Source organism: Euprymna scolopes, chromosome 9, assembly GCF_053919585.1.
Source record: "Euprymna scolopes isolate OS-2025 chromosome 9, ASM5391958v1, whole genome shotgun sequence".
Classification (NCBI taxonomy): domain Eukaryota; kingdom Metazoa; phylum Mollusca; class Cephalopoda; order Sepiida; family Sepiolidae; genus Euprymna; species Euprymna scolopes.
The window spans coordinates 24,725,527-24,733,628 of NC_136490.1; the positions used below are offsets into that span (position 1 = coordinate 24,725,527).

At 32.8% G+C, this 8,102-nt stretch overlaps 1 pseudogene; it reads left to right on the forward strand.

The window, feature by feature from the left end:
• Positions 1-599: 599 nt before the first annotated feature.
• Positions 600-737, forward strand: LOC145285261 (U2 spliceosomal RNA; annotated as a pseudogene).
• Positions 738-8,102: the final 7,365 nt, after the last annotated feature.

The following is an 8,102-nucleotide window of genomic DNA, read 5'->3' on the forward strand; positions in this document are numbered from 1 at the left end:
GGAGCAAATAAATACTATCTGTTCCGGCAGATACTGCAAGCAAAGACCCTATGTGGGGGCGACCCCACAGATAAGACCTTTGTCCATGTAGGGGCAACCCTTCATACCAATTGTCACTATCAAGCTCTCCTACTCCCCGGGGAGTTTGTCCCCATTTCCCCTTTACTCCTCACATTAAAAATCGGCCTTGTGCCTAATTTGCTCGGTGGGGGAGCAAATAAATACCATCTGTTCCGGCAGATACTGCAAGGAAAGACCATATGTTGGGGCAGCCCCACATATAGGACCTTGGTCAATGTAGGGGAAACCCTTCATACCAATTGTCACTATCCAGCTCCCTTACTCCCCGGGGAGTTGGTCCCCATTTCCCCTTTACTCCTTAGATTAAAAATCGGCCTCGTGCCTAATTTGCTCGCTGGGGGACCAAATAAATACCAACCCCACATATAAGACCTTGGTCAATGTAGGGGAAACCCTTCATACCAATTGTCACTATCCAGCTTCCCTACTCCCCGGGGAGTTGGTCTCCATTTCCCCTTCACTCCTCGCATTAAAAATCGGCCTTGTGCCGTATTTTCTCGGTGGGGGAGCTAATAAATACCCTTTTCTTGGCCTTTTGGCCAAGATCAAAGTGTAGTATCTGTTCTTACTACATGCTGTACTTATGTTTGTAACTTTGTGATATAAAGTGGGGGATCACTTTTCTGTATTAATTTAATGCAAAATGATCACCCACTTTACAACCAGTCAGTCTCAAAGCCATTCAAGTCATTCTCCAGATCATTCAAGTTGTTTTTGAAGGAGTCCAGTTATTTTTTAAGAATTCAAGTCATTCTTAAGGTCATTCAATTCATCCTTAAGTTCATTTAAATCATTCTAAGTCATTTACTTTTTATTTATTTAAGTCATTTCAGCCCATTTTTCGGTCATTTTAGTTTATCTTTAAGAATTTCATGTCAATCCTACATTCACGCATTCATTCATTACATGAAAGCACGCGACTAATGGCTATCGGCCTTGTTTTACCTACATATGTGTAAGATTATTTTGGGACATCCTATATTTATTCGTGTCAATATGTGTACGATATTCATTTCAGAGAACGATGGGAAAATTGAAAACAATAATTCAACTCCCACGTCCTCTCTTTTGTTGTCTCTCTTTTTCGAGCAGTGCATTTTTTTAATAAAAGACAAAATAACTCATGTTCATACATTAAAAGTTACGTTAATTTTTATATCCATAAAATATAAGTAAACAACGGAATGCCAGTTTATTATGATTTACCTTTAATTATGCTATCTTTTGTATATTTAAACACTCTGCCCCCCCTCGCCAATCTTTTACAAAAAACACCCGTCTAGCTGAATCCACTGTCAAAAACTTTCCCCACTCTTTATCTATGCCTAAATCAAAACGTAGATTCCATGAACAAAGCTTCTTTCTTAGAACTGCAAGCCTGTGGAACTCTGTTCCGTCTGCCTGCTTCCCTCTTGACTACAACTTGGATGTCTTCAAGTTCAACGTAAACAAATTCCTGATGAACCGTCCCCTTAAGTAGACACTTTAAATATCCACACTAACGTACTGTACTTACAATAACCCTTATCCCTGAGTGGCTTCCGGGCCTTGTAAAAAAAGCACTCAAAAGCGGTTCTTCATTATAAACATGGCAATGAAGTCAAGCGTATTCGTAATTTGTTCATATTCATTACTTTTATACTCATTGAATTGAAATACATTTTAACTTAATCAATTGAAGTTTGCATGCTTCCTTCGATTGGATAAAAAGATATAAATTGTAAAAATATAACATAAATTAGTTGAGCCGATGCCAACTTTGAATCGATGTGGATTTTCCCATAGATTACGTAAGTAATGAAAATGGTTGAAATATTGTCAACTACCAGTGCACATGTTTTATAAAAGATGGTGAAATAAAGTAATTTTTTGTTAGATTGTAAAAAACAACAGTATTTATAATGACTCCAAACTAAAATGTCCGCCAGGATTAAATATTAAAATCGATCAAATTGATTAAGAATTAACATGCTATTTTTTTTATTTAATTACCGACGGATAGTGACCTTAATACATTTTTATCTACCTTCTGTTTTTATAGCTATTCCTGTTAACGATATATGGGAAAATTTGTCTTTGCATATACATATATATATATATATATATATATATATATATAGAGAGAGAGAGAGAGAGAGAGACAGACAGACAGACAGACAGACAGACAGAGACAGACAGACAGAGACAGAGACAGATACAGAGACAGAGAGAAGGAGAGAGAGGGGAGAGAGAGAATGAAAGAAAGAGAGGGACAAAGATAGATAGATAGATAGATATAGACATAGGTGTATATATTATTATGTAATAGGAACGTTGTGTGGATGTGTCTGGATGTGTGTGTGTTCGTTCCGTATGGACTCAGAAACGGCTGGGTCGATTTTTTGGAAATTTCACACGAAGGTGCCTTATGTCTGATAGTGTTCTTAGATAGGTTTTGTATCTTGATAGCTTAGATGAATATTGATAATCGATAATCGAATTAATCTGCCGAAAGAAGATATAGGCGGGTTTGACCAAAGTTATAACATTGCACAGCCTAACACCATAAGTAAATTTTAAAAGTATTATTCCCGTACAAGTAAACAGTATTTTCTTTGGTATGACAGGGGCGCGTTCGAAATGAATATTTCTGTTTCGACACCATTAAATGACATAATACTTGACTTTTACATTTTAAACTTTAATTCCAGTCATTGTATATAAAACTTTTTATGAAATCAAGAGTAAATTCTCTACAGTGTAATGTAAACTACAATGTATTCTGGACTTAGAAACTGACTCGCTTTCGGTCCCTGATTAGAGCCGTTAATAAATCGATTTGATTGAACAAATGAGCGATTGTATCGATTTCTATGACATTAAAAATATGGGAGTGCAAAAATATTTAATCCCGGACAATATCAGGTTTCTCCGTTAGTTATTTAATATTTTCTACTTTTGTGCTCATGGATTTGATATGCAATTTAACTTAATCGACTGTAGTTTTCATGCTTCCATTGTATAAAAGTTTTACAGAAGAATTGTAAAAGTGAAAAAATAAATTAGTTGAGCAGACACCCACCTTGATTCTAGGTAGATTTTTATTCCTTTATTCTATAGACAACGGAAATGGGTTAAATATTGTCAACTACCAGTACGTATAGGAGATGTGTATTTTATAAAAGATGGTGGAGTAAAAGTGACTTTTAGTCAGACGGTAAAGCAATACAGTATTTAATTATTTATGACTTAAAATTAAAATATCGACCAGAATTCAATATTAAAATCGATAACATTGATTAAGAATTCACACTCTATTTTTCCTGAAATAGGCATTAATACTGGCCTCAATCACGGAAACTAAATAAACTTTTAACTCTCTTATAGCTATTACTAATAACGAAATATGTGGGATTTTGTCTTTATATATATATATATATATATATATATATATATATATATATATATATATATATATATATATATATTGGCGCTGTCCAATTGAAACATACCGCATGACGGAAGGTTTTGTCACATACTATTTACGATACACCAGCTTTTTTAACGAAAAGTGACCACATCTTGGGTTTATGGAAGCATAAAATGCACCCATCGTTGTTTATGAAAATCAAACGCGAGGTAACCCTCATAGTTTAAACAGTAAATAAGTCTCATAGTTTAAGAATACGCTTACTTCGGGTTTAAAAGGTAACTTTTGCTAGCTGTTAATTAGTGCAAATAAATTCAATTTAATATAAATAAAATTAAAAATATATTTAATAAATTCAGTTGAAATAATATTTATGAATAGAACAAATAAAACGCTGCTATTACAATAAACACTTAATAACGACTAATTATTAAAATAGATTTTCTTTAATGTAATATGTAAATTATGTTACTGATTATATATAAATTTCCTCTTAATATATAGTATATATAGAGATCCTGCTATGATAAAAGTGTATATAAGTCTGTTTTCAGTATTAAATTATGTGGAAAACGGTGTATCATTTGTACATATTAATTAAATTGTGGACAAACAAACAGAAATACAAATGTTTGTAATCCAACTTGAGAGAACTCTTAATTAAAAATCATTTGAACCATATTAATGCAAAGAAACATTGCATATTTTTGTATTTTTATTTACAGAAAAGTGTTTTGGTACATTTCAATAACTTAAATGATCATGATATATAAAATAAACCAACATTAATGACGAGACTTTAGGAATGCATTAAAAAAACTATGTCACTCTGATGAATATTTGATGCATTTTAAATTTTTTAAAGAGTCATTATACACGGATATTTGTGTCTATCATTAAAATACATAGTCTTAAAATGGACAGAAACCATTGATTGTAAATAGAGACGTTTTTGAAGAAAATATTCCTTTTTTTCCTATATAACTAATGTTTAATTTATTATATATATATATATATATACATATATATATATGTGCGTTTGTGTGTGTGTGTGTGTATATGTGTGTGTGTGTGAGTGTGTGTGTGTGTGCTATTTGTTTTTATTTTTGCGATTCCTCTTGTATGACTTCAAATATATACGAAAGTGCATTTTTACCTAAATGTGAGTTGGGAATAATTTTCCCATTAACCAATTCGGCACTCCTATATGATGAGCGGCATATATATATTATTTTTTTTAAATATAATTATCCACTGACACGTGTTTCGTCGTCTGCGACTCATCAGAGTGGCTGTTGGCTAGATTCAGCCACAGATGAGTCGTAGACGACGAAACACGTGTCAGTGGATAATTATATATATATATATGATTATCAAAATGGATGAAATTTGACGATATGAAATTAAAAATGAAGGCGGAGAGAATCAGAAACTCAACGTGTCTCCCGTGTTATGCATGCTTATATATATATATATATATATATATATATATATATATATATATATATATATATATATATATATTGCATTATATTATATTTTCTTATTCTGTCCGTACCAATTTTCGTGGGAACTACTAAGTCGATAACTCTAAAATTCTGTAGCTAACTTCGATTTGATAATGTGCGGCAAAGCAAGTATTATAAGATCCGTCAGATGCATAATTCGGCATTAACGGCGATTAGACACCACAATATCGCATTTATTCTAAAGCACTCATTTTAATAAACAGTCTATAACTTTTCCAGTTTTCAACTGGCTAAAAGTCGAGCATATATGTATACATATATATACACATATATATAAATATATATACATATATATAGTTTGTGTATATTTTTATATTTTTTTAATCCTTTATCCAGGAATTATATCTCTCTTTTACTCCCTCCACACACACATAGAGCTTGTTGCCTGAAGAGATCTCTAGTAACTAAATACTAGAAGACCGAATCATGCTCATGACTGTGTAGCAACACATTACTGTTTATGTAAAACAAATTAATAGGGTAGCTGAAACAATAATGTAACTTAACAGAAAGATACGGTTATAAAAAATAAAACGTATATATATAATGCAATTGTCAGTTAAGTGATGAAATGTGTTTGTATGTGTGTGACGTAATTAAGATTTACTTATTTGTTTTTTCATTCATCCTTCCGATTCACGTAATTAGTTTTAGTAATTAAGAAACGCTTAGGTTTCCCAATGGACTCGACTTATCCACTGAACATCCTTCGCCTCCGACCTATCCCACTTGCCCTTTTTCTCATTCTACTTTATTTCACTCTCACCATACTTTCTTATGATAACATCACATTCGTTTCTTTTTTAGTTTTCATCATCTCGATCCTAATGATCTTCAATTTCTTCTGTATGTTTTACTCCTCCTCCTACTCCAGCATCACGTCTACGTACTATTCCTCTTTTTTCTACCTTCATCTTCTTTTTCTTGATTATTGTCGTTGTCTTTCTTATTGTTTTGTACGATACAATCACGTTGACATACCTGTTCTTGTCTAATCGCCGAACTTAAGCAACGTTGAACCTGGCTAGTACCAGGTGGGTGACCATTTGGGAAAACTAGGCGCTGCATGTAACTTCTAGGAAGGTTGGGCGTTGGGCCAGCACCTTCACCCCGAAAACAGAACTCCTCGCTAGAAAAGCATCTATAAAGTTCTGGATGGCCTATGTCTTTCCAGGCTATATCGTATTGTTCATAGTCTTTTGCACCACCATCATTATCATTCTCATCTTTTTTTCTTTGTCTCCTGTTTTGGTTTTTCTTCTTTTTTTTTATCTATTTTGTGTTTTTAATCATCTGTTGTCAACAAGTCCGTCTTTCATCTTCCGTTTTTCTATTATTAGCTGTCAAAGTAATAACAATCTATGCACCTAAAATTGATTTCTTCTCGCTCTGACATTGATATTAAAAGCCTACTTTGTCTATTTAAAAATTATTTAAAAGAACCTCTTAGTAAACTCAGTAATGGATATGTGAGCGACTACATGAAGGTTTATTACTTTGTATATTAATTTTCAATAAAGAGCGTTAATTAATTGCTTATTCATTTTTATGTCTGTTTATTGATGATTAGTTTCATTTCACTATTACATTGATATATGTATGGTTATATAGAGGTGTATATAGTGATTATGCATAGTTTCTACATTCTGCATAATTTCGTAAAATATGAGATCAAAACGTTCTCGCACACGGAAATATTTTTGTATATATCTATCAATATATATATATATATATATATATATATATATAAAAATGATCTTTTCGTTTTGCGTCTCTAAAATCACTAGCAAACTCCTCTCTGAATATTTGATATAGAAAGTTGAAATATAGTAATTGGGTATGTAGCAAATTTTCGATTTGGTTTTTAGTCGGGAAAATTTTGCTAACGGGTTAAAATTGAAAAAAAAAGATTAACCTTGGGCTGACGCAAGTCGACTACACCTGTTTTTTTTTCTTATATGCTAATTAAAAACATAGGTTAAACAACGGTATTGTTGCAGCTTCTGAATACGTATGGATTTAGGTCATACGCGAAAAAATAGGGCAAGAGAGTTATATGCTTTAGTTTTGATTCTAACTGATGGAACACAAGTTAGTTTTTATTTTTTATTTTTGAAATCAATACTATATATTGGGTTCAATATAATAATCGATAGAGAATTGGCACTATAATAATAATAAATACGAAATCTGCCTAAACTAAAATATCATATTTAAGCGTATGTTACGACCGTGTAACGCCTAGCGGCTTGATAATAATAATAATAATAATAATAATAATAATAATAATAATAATAATAATAATAATAATAATAATAATATCTTTTTTTCTTCTTCACCACCAAAAACTAATGCCGCACCACATAAATAAGAAAGGGACAAGGAGGATGGAAATACCGAAATTAAAAAGGACCAACCAGACCTCCGCTGGATGAATGCGAAGAAGACTGGGACGTTGGAAAGGCTTATTTCAACCCATGTTCTAGTGAAGACCAATGGTCGCTACGAATGAGAAATCAATGGTAGACGGCTCTTGCGATAAAGCAAATTAATTTGTAAGGGTTGTCGAAAGAGGTAGAGCGTACTAGATATCTGGGAAGACTCGTTGCCCCTCAGACTTTATGGAATGACAGAGGCTGTTTTCAAAGAGAATTCTTAGATGATGAACTTTGTGAAAACACCTAGTGAGTAATAATAGTATAAACTACTAGGTTGTTTCATTTATTTCGGCCGTTTTTTATAATCGAATAATTTTAACAGCAAAAGTAAGTTCGTGTGGGACCCAAGCTCCAAGTTTTTGTGCGAATCCCACCGACTGAAGATGGCGTGAAATTATCGCAAATTCAAACTTCATCTTTTCACCCACTTCTCTCCATGTCTGATGGCCATCCTCCTTCAAAAGAAACCTGGGTTAGTCTTCGTCTATCTTGATCGGTCTTCCGGAACGAATAGCGTCATTGAGGTCAAAGTTACCGTGTTTGAATCTGGTAAACCAATATCGAACAGTTCTTTCAGCTATAGCGTTTACTCTATATACGGCACAAATATCCTTGGTCACTTCAGTTGCTTTTTAGTCTCGATTA